General features: G+C 40.9%; 1 long non-coding RNA gene and 1 pseudogene across 1 annotated transcript; one reads left to right on the top strand and one right to left on the bottom strand.

Annotated features, from left to right (window-relative positions):
• Window positions 1-8807: 8807 nt before the first annotated feature.
• Window positions 8808-14385, bottom strand: LOC145509745 (uncharacterized). The gene is made up of 2 exons (XR_014056380.1): window positions 14200-14385; window positions 8808-13319 (listed from the first exon to the last, which is right to left on the bottom strand). It is a non-coding gene; the product is annotated as an uncharacterized LOC145509745 (long non-coding RNA).
• LOC145509379 (regulator of nonsense transcripts 1 pseudogene) lies at window positions 13403-14186 on the top strand (annotated as a pseudogene).
• Window positions 14386-15126: the final 741 nt, after the last annotated feature.

Raw genomic sequence — 15126 nt, 5'->3', positions numbered from 1 at the left:
CTGGATGAAGTGGAGTCAAGGAGGATCTCCATGTGAGCAAAGACAGAACCAGCCCCCTGTTCCACTCCTCACCCCCACAAGACTCTTGCAGTTCCCCCACCTGGAACTTGTCTGCATCCTGTCCTTCCCTCTGTCCCAAGAACTCAAAATAATCAGGGTGATCCAGCTGCTCCAGGTGGCTTCAAATTACTACAACCTTCAGCCCAAGCAGCAACTTGCAGCCTGTTCCAGGCTATGGAGCCCTTCAGTGAGAATGAGAGGTGAAGGGAGAGAGGAGTGCGTTGAGGGCAGGGTGGACTCTGTGTTGGCCAACTCCACAGAGCCTGAGGCCATGGCTCCCTGATCAGTCCCAAACCTGCTTCAAGGTGTCCCCTGGCGCACCTGGATGCCCTCTGCTGGCAGGCACTGGGAGGGACATCTGAGGGTGGCTCCTGGTAACACACAAGTGCCACTCTGTCCTGTACCAACAGCCTGCCTTGCCAGCAGGAGCTCCCACACTGTGGGCCATCACGATGCAACTGTTCTTCAAGACTAAGAAGAACCAGGCATCCTCAGGGCCAGGTGAGTGTTTGGGCCTGCAGTGGTTTTAGTCAGCCACTCAATAAAGCTCTGACTTAATGTTGGCCTAGGGAGCTGGACAACTCGTACTGGGCTCCCAACTCCCTCACTGACCCATTTGGTGAGATTCTCCTCACCTTTCTTAGACTCAGTTTACTTCTCTGTGAAATGGGTGATGCTGGGTGATGCTAAGTGACAAATGCGATGCTGTTGACTGAACAGTTAGCATGGGGTCTGGAACACAGAGTGCAGAGGGTTTGAGCAGGAGATCTGTGATTCCTGAGGATGATCCCCAATATAAGCAGACTCTTCAGCCGCCAGGCCTGTAATAGAGCACCCATAACAAATGGCAGATCACACTTCTGTGATCAGCTCAAGTACGACCAATACTTTGTGGCGGGGACACAGCTGGGATACTTGGGGTGCAAGGAGCTAGCTCATACCACTCAGATGAGAAGAACACTATAAAGGTTTTTCTGGGATTTCCTGAATCTCACGAGGAAGGGGATAACCTTCGCCAAAGCCCCAGCACCTATTTACCTACTGGGAGGAACAATATGTATTTGTTGTGAGTAATAAATGTTAAAACAGAATATTATATTCAACTTCTGTTTCTCTTAAGCCTAGAAGTTGTGGTGCTGTTTTTTTCACTTTGTGACATTTAAAAGATACAGAATCTCACATTCCTTCTTGAATTAAGAAAATTCACAGGGTCACAGTTTACTGTATGTGGGAGAAAGAAGAAAAGCTAGCCTCCACCTTCTGGCTACTGAAGGATAGATAACTCTAGTACCCCTTCCTCAAAGGACAAGTTCATTTCAGAACAGTTCACCAGGGCCAGGAACAGGAACAGCCCTGCAGAGCTCCTGGGATTTAGAGATGGGAGGTACTTTCACAGGCAGAGCAACAACGTCTAAAATGTAGGTGCCTGTGAAAATAGTACTTGCTAGGACCACATCCTGTCTCAGGACACTGGCTGAGTTTCTGCAGCCGTTGGAGGAAGAGAGAACATCTTCTGTTTTTCTGGTTGAGATTTCTTTCAACTGAGTATTGGAGCTTGTAGTTTTCTAGGTCCATCTAGTGAATTAAATCAGCACTAAGAGGGAAAAACAAGAACAGAAGACACATGAGACACAACAAGGCCAGAGAAAGGTTATCTGCAGATGCATCGAGATCAGGCAGCACTTTTTATTCTCAGGCCTCTACCAGAGCCTCCAAGATCTACCCTTCACCTAGAGTAGAATGTTCCTGGGGTCCTTGTCCATTATCTCTGAATTCCTTTTTCTGATGGCTTTATATTTGAGGAAAAGATATGCAGTACAGCTTTAAAGGGTAAAGTTTGGCTTAAATCAATAAACACCATTGATTCCTGGGAACTAGGATTTCTACGTATGTGTATGTGTTTGTTTTATATTTGAATGCAGAGTTCCAAAGAATATCAGGGAGAGATAAGAAAGCATTCCTCAGGGATCAATGCAAAGAAATACAGAAAAACAACAGAATGGGAAAGACTAGAGATCTCTTAAAGAAAATTAGAGCTATCAAGGGAACATTTCATGCAAAGATGGGCACACTAAAGGACAGAAATGGTATGGACCTAACAGAAGCAGAAGATATTAAGAAGAGGTGGCAAGAATATACAGAAGAACTATACAAAAAAGATCTTCATGACCCAGATAACCATGATGGTGTGATCACCCACCCAGAGCCAGACATCTTGGAATGCAAAGTCAAGTGGGCCTGAGGAAGCATCACTATGAAGAAAGCTAGTGGAGGTGATAGAATTCCAGGTGAGCTATTTCAAATCCTAAAATACGATGCTGTTAAGGTGCTGCACTAAATATGCCAGGAAAATGTGGAAAACTCAGCAGTGGCCACAGTAATGGAAAAAGCTAGTATTCATTCCAATGCCAAAGAAAGGCAATGCCAAAGAATGTTACAACTACCGCACAATTGCACTCATTTCACATGCTAGGAAAGTAATGCTCAAAATTCTCCAAGCCAGGCTTCAACAGCATGTGAACGATGAACTTCCAGATGTTCAAGCTGGTGTTGGAAAAGGCAGAGGAACCAGAGATCAAATTGCCAACATCTGCTGGATCATCGAAAAAGCAAGAGAGCTCCAGAAAAACATCTATTCCGCTTTATTAACTACGCCAAAGCCTTTGACTGTGTGGATCACAACAAACTGTGGAAAATTATTTAAGAGTTGGGAATACAAAACCACCTGACCTGCCTCTTGAGAAATCTGTATGCAGGTCAGGAAGCAACAGTTAGAACCGGACAGGGAACAACAGACTGGTTCCAAATAGGAACAGAGTACATCAAGGCTGTATATTGTCACCTCACTTATTTAACTTATATGCGGAGTACATCATGCGAAACACCAGGCTGGAGGAAGCACAAGCTGGAATCAAGATTGCTGGGAGAAATATCAATAACCTCAGATATGCAGATGACACCACCCTTATGGCAGAAAGTGAAAAAGAACTAAAGAACCTCTTGATGAAAGTGAAAGAGGAGAGTGAAAAAGTTGGCTTAAAACTCAACATTCAGAAAATGAACATCATGGCATCCAGTCCCATCACTTCATGGTAAATAGATGGGGAAACAATGGAAACAGTGAGAGACTTTATTTTCTTAGGCTCCAAAATCACTGAAGATGGTGACTGCAGACGTGAAATTAAAAGATGCTTGTTCTTTGGAAGAAAAGCTATGACCAACCTAGACAGCATATTAAAAAGCAGAGACATTACTTTGCCAACAAAGGTCCATCTATTCAAAGCTATGGTTTTTCCAGTAGTCATGTATGGATGTGAGAGTTGGACTATAATGAAAACTGAGCACTGAAGAACTGATGCTTTTGAACTGTGGTGTTGGAGAAGACTCTTGAGAGTCCCTTGGACTGCAAGGAGATCCAACCAGTCCATCCTAAAGGAAATCAGACCTGAACATTCATTGGAAGGATTGATGATGAAGCTGAAACTCCAATACTTTTGCCACCTGATGCGAAGAACTGACTCACTGGGAAAGACCCTGATGCTGGGAAGGATTGAGGGCAGGAGGAGAAGGGGACGACAGAGGATGAGATGGTTGGATGACATGACCGAGTCAATGGATGTGAGTTTGAGCAAGCTCTAGGAGGTGGTGAAGGAAAGGGAAACCTGTCGTCCTGCAGTCCATGGGGTCGCAAAGAGTTGGACACGATTGATCGACTGAACTGATTATATAAACACACGTTTCAAATTATTCATAAACTGTAAAGAAGAAACAGAACAATCGAATGCATGTTTTTTGCAGCTGGTCACCTTTTGCAGTTGGTATTTGTAACTACCTTCTTTCATTACCCATTTCTTATTTCCTTTGCCCTCAACAAGTACTTCAACTGGCTATGAGGCACTCTGCCTGTTTGGGTAGAACCTAACCTTCACTGCTGAAGGACATGGGCCACTACCAAGCCTACTGAGAATGGTTTCTTCTAGTTTTCTTTGGATTTTAATCACAGGGCAAGATACCAAGAAAGCCCTAAGAAATCTCCTGAATTCCAGACCCAGGCTTCCTCACCTTTACTACAGAGTAGCAGACCACTTTGCCCTTGGTAATCAGTGATTATTTTGGCCAGTTCAGCAATCTTATTCTTTAGTTATAATTTCAGAGGAATAAAAGGTCCAGGAGTGGCAGTCTTTACTTACAGTTTAACGGAATCAGTGTGTCTTCTGAGAGAAGCCCTGACTATATTAGGAATTAAGCCTCTAGGCCAGCAGAGCATAAAGTTACATGGACATGCAGAAAAATTCTGCTAGTGGATCAGTAGGGGTTATAGCAGTAATAGTGAATGGTCCACTCTCATCCACCCTTGATTCCTGGACCCACGTACCTCAGCTATGGGAAAATGAGTGCTGCATACTGAACGCTGATTTAGAGCATATACAGCCTCCTGGAGAACATCATGTCAGTTCATCAAGGTACTGCCACCTGGCTGACACTACCATTCTGCCTTCAAAAGCCCATTCTAGTGAAGTCAGCTGCTTCAGGATTACTGGGAACATGGAATGATCAGTAAATTTGATGAGCATTTGCTTACAGGCACACTTCACTCCCTGTGCAGAGTTCCTTCATCAGAAGCATGTTGTGTGAAACACTGTGATGGTGAATAAGGCACCTGCGAGTCCTCAGATGGTATTTTTGACAGAAGAAGCACTGCACGTAGGAAAGGCAAATCTATATCCAGAGTAGGTGTCTCTCCCAGAAACAAAAAAAAAAACATTGCCCCTTCACAGCCAGATTCCTCCAATGTAATCCCCTGCCACCCTGGGCTGATTATCCCAGGGAGTGGTGATATCTCAACCCTTGCTGAGAACAACCTGAAGACCATCAGAACACCTCTTCTACAATTAAGATTGAAACAAAAGAACCACAAGGAGTCTGGCAGAAGAGGAGGAAAAGCAGTTCAGTGCGTACACACATTTAGGAAAGAGTTGAACCAGCTCGGCAGGGGCCTGCCATGAGCCAGGGAAGAGACCGACACTGCCAGCATGTGCCTACTTATGAACACTTGGCAAGGAGCAGAGCCAGCCCAGCAGTGTGGCTCCAACACCTGCAGCCCTAGCACAGCCTCTAACCACGGCATGCAAACCAGGGAAAACTGGAATCAGCTCACAAGTACTGCCCTGGGCATTGGACACACCCCTCCAACCAAGGTAGAGCCAAGGTAGAGGTTCCCATCACACCTCCTTCAGGGCTCCTATTTTAGCACCTTGGGCACTGGCTCAACCCCAATAGGGCAGTGACTACCAATCAGTCTAGAAAAAGTTCTAGTTTGCACATGGCTCCTGCTGTAGTGCTCCAATTTAAGCCCTAACAAGTTCCCACCAAGGCAACAGGTGCCATCACACCCCAGAGGAGAGGTGATCCAAGATGATTTCAGATCCAGCTCTCCCACCAAAGCCACTGGGCACATGCAAAATGCATAGGGACAATCCCACAAAAGGATATACCATCAAAACCAGAATAAGTAACTGCTTCACCTAATTTCATGGAGACAGAGAAAGTTAAACAAAATTCAAGGACAGACAACATGCTTCAGATAAAGAACAAGATAAAATCCCTGAAAAAAATTCTTAATGAAACAGAGATAAATAATTCACCCGACAAAGAATTTAAAACAATAGTAATAAAAATGCTAACCTAACTTGGGAAAAGGATAGCTGAACACAGCACTTCAACAGAACTAGAAAATATAAAAAAGAACCAGTCAAAGATGAAGAATTCAGTAACTGAAATGAAAAATACACTTGAAGGAATTAACAACAAATTAGGCAATAAATCACCTAATCAAAACAGCAGAAAGAAAAACAAATTGTTAAAAATGAGGATAGGTTAAGAAACCTTACAGACAACATCAAGTATACTAACATTCTCATCACAGGGGTCCCAGAAAGAGAAGAGAGAGAGAAGGCAGTCAAAAATGTATTTGACAAAATTATGGCTGAAAACTTCTCTAACCTGAAGGAGGAAACAGGTATCCATGTTCAGGAAGCACAGAGAGACCCAAACAAGATGAACCCAAAGAGACCCACACCAAGACCTATCATAATTAAAATGGCAAAAGTTAGAGATGAAGAACTTTAAAGGCAGCAAGAAAAAAACAGTCACATACAAGAGTATGCCCATAAAGCTATCAGCTGATTTTTTTTTAGCAGAAACTTTGTAGACCAGAAGGGAGTGGCATAATATATTTAAATTACTGAAAAGAAAAAACCTACAACCTAGGATACTCTACCCAGCAAGGTAATCATTCAGAATTGAAAGGCAAATAAAGAGTTCTCCAGACAAGCTGAAACTGGACTAATGACAACTAACTCAATAAGAAATGTTAAAAGTTCTTTAAGAGAAAAAGAAAAGGCTACAACAAGAAATAAGAAAATACAAAAATAAATAATAAAGATAAGAAAATGGGAAAAATTCCATGGGTAAAGGCAAATGTATAAACGAGCAGTGCATCAACAATGTAAATAAGCTATTACAAAGGGTTAAAAAACTTAAGTCAACTGTAACTACAATTAACAGTAAAGAGACAGGCATGAAGATACAAAATGTGATATCACAACATAAAAGGTGGGGGAAGAGTAAAAAATGTACATCTTTTAGAATGGATTTGAACTTAGATAACTATCAGTTTAAGACAAGTAGATATAGTTATAGGTCAATACACATGAACTTTATGGCAGACACAAATCAAAAACCTACAACAGATACACAAAATGAGAGAGAAAGGGATACAAACATAACACTAAAGAAAATCATCAAACCACAAGGGAAGAGACTAAAAGAACACAGAACTACAAAAATAAATAAAAAACAAGCAACAAAAATGCTATCATAAAAGCTATCAAAATAACAGCCAGCACATACCAATCAATACTCACTTAAAATGTCAATGAACTAAATGCTCCAACCAAAAGATGTAAGGTAGCTGACTGGATAAAAATTCAAGATCCATCTATATACCGCCTACAAGAGACTAACTTCAAAGCTAAAGACACACAAAAACTGAAAGAAGAGGATGGAAAAAGATATCCATGCAAATGAAAGAGCAAAGAAACCTGGAAAAGCAAGACTCATATAACACAAAGTAGACTTTGAAAACAAAAGCCTATATTAAAAAATGAAGAAGGGCATTATATAATGATAAAGGAGTCAATACAAGAAGATATAACACATGTTAAATATACACGCACCTAATATAAGAGCACCTAAATATATAAATGGAGAAGGAAATGGCAACCCACTCCAGTGTTCTTGCCTGGAGAATCCCAAGGACGGAAGAGCCTGGTGGGCTGCCGTCTATGGGGTCGCACAGAGTCGGACACGACTGAAGCGACTTAGCAGCAGCAGCAAATATATAAAGCAAATATTAAGAGACATAAAGAGAGAAATTGACAAGAATGTAACAATAGGAGGAGACATAACATTCCACGTACATCAATGGATAGATCATCCATACAGGAAATCAATAGGAAACCCAGAGACCTTAAATAACACGTTAGACCGGATGGACTTAACAGATAGCTATAGGACACTGCATCCAAAAAGAGCAGAATACTCATTTTCCAGTGTGCATGGAACATTCTCCAGGATACATGACACCCTAGGGCACAAAACATTACTCAATAAATTTAAGAGGATAGAATTTATATCAAATATCTTTTTCTGACCACAATGATATGAAGTTAGAAATCAATCACAGGAAGAAAAATGGAAAAACACAAACACATGAAAACTAAACAATATGCTATGAAGAAAAAAAAAAACTCCAATATATCAACAGATAGATCAAAGTGGAAATCAGAAATTTCCTTAAGACAAATGATAGTAAAAACACAACTTTCCAAACTCTATGGGGCATAGCAAAAGTATATAGGAAAGTATATAGCAATACAGGCCTACCTAAAGAAACAAAAATATTAAACAACCAACCTAATATACCATCTCAAGGAATTAGAAAAACAAACAAGGCCTGAAGTCATTGGACCAGTCAATAAAAATATGTTATTTAATTGAAGTTATCTGATTTACAAGTTAATTTGAATAACATCTCTTAATTTATATGACTAAATTTGAATCTATCTGACATAAGGGATGTGTGATATTTCATTATATTTTATTGATAAAGAAAAAAAACATAAAAATGAGACTTTAACATTAGCAACTGCATTCTAACACAGAATATATTGGCAGTTATCATAGGTATTGTCAATTTGGGGCATAGATTTTATTTCCATAAAGACAACCTGGGGGGGAGTAAAAGTGTTTTGATAAAAGCCATCATAAAGAACCCTTTTCTTAAATTAGTGTTTGCCAACAAGTTCAATCACAAGAAAATGCATTAAGAATATGTCTAAAGATAGTACTTAAGACTAATCAAAAACATTAAAAATACATAATTGACCCGTGAAAGTCATTCAGTCATTCAGTCATGTCTGACTCTTTGTGCCCCATGGACTGTAGCCTACCAGGTTTCTCTGTCCATGGAATTCTCCAGGCAAGAATACTGGAGTGGGTACTTGTTGTCTTCTCCAGGGGACCTTTCCAATCCAGGGATCAAACCTGGGTCTCCCACATTGCAGACAGATTCTTTACTGTCTGAGATACTAGGGAAGCCCACAAAACTGACCTTAGGACATGATAATATTAACCAACCAGGAAGGCAATTGGGTGGTATACTTGATTGTTTTTCATTCACTGTCTTTTCTTTTCATGAGGTATAAATTACGATCAGTGAAATGCACATATCTTAAGAATACAGTCCAATAGATTTTGATATATGTGTATACCCTATAAACAGCATCCATATCACAGAAACTTCCCTCAAGGCTCTTTCCAATCAATCTCCTTACCCTTCTGCTTGAGGCAATCATCACCATAGCTTAGTTACCAGTTTAAGAAATTCATTGAAGAGAATTATACTACTATTTAGCAATAAAAAAAGAATGAACTAATGATAGAGACAGCATGGGATGAACTTCCAAATCAACCTCAGTGAAAGAAAAATCAGACACAAAAGAAGTATATAATGCATTATTCCATCTATATAAAATTCCAAAAAATTCCAACTAAACCCTTAGTAACAGAACTCAGAGCACTGGTTGTCTGGGGACCAGGGAGAGGATAAGAAAGAATAATTTCAAATGGGAGTAAGTACATGTGGGAGGTACATTCATATGTCAAAACTTATCAAACTATACACTTTAAATATGTGTAGTTGATTTTCTCAACTATATCTCAGTAAAGCTTAAAATCATAACTTTCAAATGGCATATTAGTTTTCTGGGTAAGAAAAGTTTACCTTGCGAGTCACACAGAGCTTATATATTCAGTAAGTAATTAAGCTTTCATCAATTTTTTAACACAGAAAAGCTTTCACCAGTTTTCCTCCAAATATTTTTCTCTAATGCAATTTTTCCCCCTTCACATGATTGCAGTTCCCTGTATGTTCAATACCCATGTTGTCCCAATACCAAGAAGTCAATAGAGCACTTTTTATTTTTTCACTCTGGGCTTTTGTTTGGTTTATTTCTACTGACTTTATCTGCAAGATCACTGATCTTTTCTCACTGTCCAATCCATTGTTATGACCTCACTTCATCTTACTTCTCAAATTTCCATTTGACCTTTTGTTAGTTTCCATATCTCTACTATGAACATCTATCTGTTCAACACTATATCCATCTTTACCTTAAATCTTTGAACATATTTATAATATTGTCTTAAATTCTTTTTGACTAGAAGGCTCTAATTTACAAAACAATTGTATATGTTATTTAAATAATGGAGTAGATGACTTATTTAATGGTTAATTTAGTTTCAGTGTACAGCTCAAGGCATAATCTACTCTTTAAGCTCAAACACTTTCCTTCCTCTGTTTATTCAATACTTTGGACACATATTATGAGATATGCACTAAACCTAAAATCAAGACATCTATAGGAACCATCATATCATTGGAAGAAGGAATTCATTGATCTACTGCATTTTTCAATGGCTTCAATTTCATATTTGGTTATACATTACTAACTGATCCACTAAAATAAGATGGCAAAAAACCCAGATCTACTTTTAGAAACACAATTTTCCTTATTTTTTTTTTGTACAGGTTGTATGTACTACCTATTATCTTTGTTATTAAGAAACAAAACAACGTCTTAGTCCAAAATTGTTTTTAAGTGATGTTCCAATTCAAACTTTTTGTTGAGGTATAAATCACAAAAAATAAAATGCATATATATTAATAGTACAATTCAATGGTTTTAGTAATTGTAACAGCCACCCAAATAAATACATAGAATAATTCCATCAACCCCAAAATTTCCTTTATTTCCCCTTTCCAGTTAGTCTGCTTTTCTCTAGAGGTAACCAGTTTCTTACTTCCACTAACATGCTATAAATTTGCCTCTTCTTGGAACTCATGCAAAATGAAGTCATATATAAGTACTCGTTTTCATCCAGATTAATTCATTCAGATACTATTTTTTAGATTTATCCATGTTTTTTCATCAATCAAAAGTCCATTTTTTTATTGTTAAGTAGTGTTCCATTGTATAAATATACTAAAATTTCTTTACCCACTTTCGTATCAATGGGTCTTGTGGATTGTTTTCAAATTTTGGCTATTATGTATAAAGCCTGCTATGAATATTTTTATACACATTTTCGTGGACATATTTTTTTCATTTCTCTTGGCTTAATACCTAGAAATGGAATTTCTGTACCACAGATTTATATCTTTTTCCACTCAATTTGAACTTGTTTTTAGATACTATAAAATACATCTGATAAACAACATGTAGATGGATCTTGCTTTTTATCCAGTCTTATAGCTTCCTTCTTTCTAATGGAGAGTTTAGTTCATTTACATTGAATGGAATTATGGTTTTGTTCAGATCAGTTTAATTCTACTATCTTGGTATCTGCTTTCTATTTGTCCTATATGTTATGTGTTCTATTGTTCATTTATTTCTGCTGTCTTTTGTGCTTATAATTTTTATTACTCAATTTTATCTACTTTATTGACATTTTTAGCAATACTTTGTGTGTGTCTCCATGTGTATGTGTTGTAATGGTTACCCTATAGATAACAATACACACACTTAATTTACCACAGTCTCAGTTCATATGATATTAAAGAACAATACAAGAACTATATAACAGTAAATTTCATTTAATTCCTACTCAATTCCTTGCATATTAGCCATATGTTTTAATTCAGTATATTCTATAAACCCCATACCCATTATTACTGTTTGTGTTTTAAATAGTCAAGAGTCTTTTTAAAAACTTGAGCAATCTCATGAACCTAAAATGATTAAAATCACAGTTCAAGGGCATCAAGACAGCCAGAATCTAAGAGGCCAGGATTATAAAGAGAAGAGTTCAAAGAACTGAGCCCAACCAATAGTCTGAGTCTCTCTTCCTCTTGAGGCCCTTGCCAATTTGTAATCAGTATAGGCTGAGAAACACACAAGCAGAACAGAAAGTAGCTGCTTTGAGTTTGAGAAACTGTGCAGGACTTTTGTCAGTTTCTTGGTTCTGGGGAGATTTTAAAAATGAGATTAAAGAACCACCAAAAGGATGGGGTTCTGATAAAACCCCTGAGTATTCAATTGGACACCAAAAGGGCTACAGTCTAGGTTGAGGTTAAGCCAGAAATAGACCAGCCTTACAGACTTGAACCCAGCTGTGAATCAGCTTAGTCCGTTTGAATTAAAGTAATCCATACCAACTCTAATTGCCTGCCAGAAGCCGTCTCTAATCCCCTTTAGAGAAAGACAACACTTCAACAATCCCTCCTATAATTTTTACACATAGTAATTCAATGAAAAATTTACCAGGTATACAAAATAAAAAATAATGGAGGGGAAAAAAGTAATAGACACGGATGTAGACGTTATCCGGATATTGGTTTTCAGAAAAAGATTTTTAAAATGGCTGTGAAAAACAGATGACAAGATGGAGAAACCAACCAGAAAACTATAATTTATATCAAAAAATAAAATGGAGGTTCTAAACCTAAAAAATAATATCAGAAATCAAGAATGCAATGGATATTCGACAACCGCCTCATATTCTTCCACAGAACAGGTAAAATTAAAGCGAAGTACTTACAACAGGTGTTGCCCATGGTGTTCCTGCAGTTTCCGGGAGCTGTGGGTGGCTCTGGGGGCAGCAAAGGAAGCTCTGGGCTCTTGGCTCGCGGGCTGGCGGTGATTTAAGTCCAGCCGAAGGGCGCCAGCACCCACACAGTGGCCTGCCCAGAGGCGAGGCTACTAGCTCCCCGCTCTGCTTAGGCCGCCCGTGAACTTGGAGGCAGGGACGCCCATCTTGCACATGCGCACTTCCTTCGATGCGCAGAAGGCCCAACTCCGGGCCTTCAACAACCCAGCGCTCAAGTTCAAATGCACCTAATTCACTCTCCCCAGCCAGACACAGATGCGCCTTCCAAGGTAGCAGCACTGGGGGCCCTGTCCCGTGGAAGCTGCAGCTGGAAAGGTGTACTCGCAGGTGGGCTGAGCAGTGAGCATCCTGCAGAACCAGGCGAGGACGGGAGTGTTGGCAAGACCAGCCAACTGGCTGAGTTGAACTTCAAAGACAATGAAGGTGATACTTGTTAGAGGAAGGACGTCTCATACATGCCTGGAGTTACTGGGGAGTACTCGATCCTGCTTGCGTGGCTTACTGTGCTGCCAGCAAGAGTGGTTCAATAAGTCATGCAAATGCTACTGGCAGCAAAGGCAAAATGCAAAGAAGAGACTCTGTACAAGGATGGACCCTGGAAGAGATGGTGCTCATAAACACATGCCATCAGCTGCACATGTGCATGACTAAGACCTGCCAAGATGCAGTTTCACAGGCATCTAGGCCACTGAGCCCTGGAGTGCATGGTCCCTATGTCCTCGGAGCCAAGCAGCTGATCCCTGCGGGTGACCACTGCCAACTGGGCCTCGTGGTGATGTGCAAGAAGGCAGCCAAGGATGGGCTGTCCCCGTCACTCTCTGAGCACCTGGTGGTGCTAGGCAACCGTCCCATTTGCCTCATCTGCCTCCAGATCCAGGATCAGATGAACCCTGCACTCAGCACCTTCCTGTCCAACATCTGCTGCAAAGACTTGTCAGAACAGAGCAGGTCATGTGAAGATGTTCTGTGTGACCCAGGGCCAGGAGAAGATCATCAGGTCAGGCACCTCTTATCTAACAGGCCAGAAGCTGCAAACAGAAAAGACAACAGATGCTGAGGTGAACCATATCACCATCATCCTGTCCATCATCATGTCCTACCAACACAATGCATGCAGCTCAGTGGCTCCCTGCACATCAGGCCCTACCAGGAGGTGGAGACTGCCAGTGTGGATGTATTTCAGGGGCTTGACAACATCTTTATTATCTCCTTTATGTGGGCAAATGAGCACCAAAGCATTAGGTTTTTAAACAACCCCCGTACTTAATGTGGCCCTGACCAAAGCACAGTATGGACAACTGAAGGGCAACCATCCAGGCAACCACTCTGCAGCCACCTTCTGAACTATGACCACCTACTGGGGATGGGAGAGAGATAGGTGCTTAACAATCTGTAGAAGTATGCTATGCAGTGCAGCAGGGCCATCAACCCTGGAGCCTGCTTCATGACAACAGCAATGTATGACCCCAGAAAGCCATTTTCCCAGGATCTGTCTATGATCAGGGGCTTCCCAGGTGGCTCAATGGTAAAGAATCTACATGCCAATGCAGGAGACGTGGATTTGATCCCTGGGTCGGGAAGATTCCCTGGAGATGGAAATGGCAACCCACTCCAATATTCTTGCCCCGGAAATCCCATGGACAGAGGAGCATAGTGGGCTACAGTCCATGGGATCACGAAAAAGTTGGACATGACTCAGCAACTAAACAACAACATCAATGATCAGAGCAGCCAGGGCCAGCCCTCAAACTTGTACTTCCAGGCCCATAACCAGATCAGCATGATCAGTGCCTGCTCCAGCTGAATGACCTCCATGAACAGTCCCCATTGCCTCCAACTTGGGCATGCCACCCATGCTGCCACTGGGACATTTTGGACAAGCTAACAGGCCATCCATAGGTGGGGTACCCCGGAAGGCAAGACTGGTCAAGGTAGGGGTCTAGAAGAACAGCTTTGGGCCTTCCTGGGCCAACAAGAGGACACTTTTCAACAGCCAGGCCAGCTGAAATGTGCTGTCAAAGCTGTCTCAGGGGGAGCCCCAAGGACAGGCTGTATCTCCGATGGCCAGCTCTCCCAGAGGGGCCAGCCCCACCTCTCCCAGCCCCAGTTGTCACTGGACAGTTGTCTTGGTGACTTGATGCTGTCACAAGACTCTATGTCCCAGGGACAGCAAGCATACCAAGTTAGCACAGTGATGGAGCTGTCCCAGTTCTATAGAGTGGCCCCCTCCATTAGCATCTTATGCTGAGTTGAAAAAGTAAAAGTAAAAATAAATGGATACCTGTTGTCCACTGCTAAAACTGAAGCATGATTTTGAGCAGGAGGAGAGGGAGACAGACACACAGAGGAAAGATGATACAAAGGCACCCTGGGAGAAGACATCCATGTGACTGGGCTGATGCATCTACAAGTCAAGGAATGCCAGAGGTGACTGGCAAACATCAAAAGCTAGAAGAAGCAAGGAAGGATTCTGTCCCAGAGCCATCAAAGAGAGCATGGCTCTGCCAGTGCCTTGATTTCAGAATTCTAGTCTCCAAAATTGAGACATAATAAATTTCTCTTGTCTTAAGCCAGTCGATTTTTGATATTTTTTTAATGGTCACCCTAGGAAATCAATACAAATACTAGTATGATTAACAACATAGATAAATCTCAAAAGTTCTGCTGTGTAAAAAAAGTCTTACATAAATGATACTTACCGTATGACTCTATATGAAGTTCGAGAATAGGCAAAACTAACCTATGGTAGGAAAAATTCAGAAGAGTGTTTGCTTATGGGTGTGGAAGTTGGGATTGGCTGGGAAGAAGCATTAAGAAACTTTCTATGGTGATGAC

Source organism: Giraffa tippelskirchi, chromosome 6, assembly GCF_054371585.1.
Source record: "Giraffa tippelskirchi isolate mGirTip1 chromosome 6, T2T-mGirTip1v1.2.pri, whole genome shotgun sequence".
Taxonomy (NCBI): Eukaryota; Metazoa; Chordata; class Mammalia; order Artiodactyla; family Giraffidae; genus Giraffa; species Giraffa tippelskirchi.
This window is presented reverse-complemented; position numbering and strand designations above follow the sequence as displayed.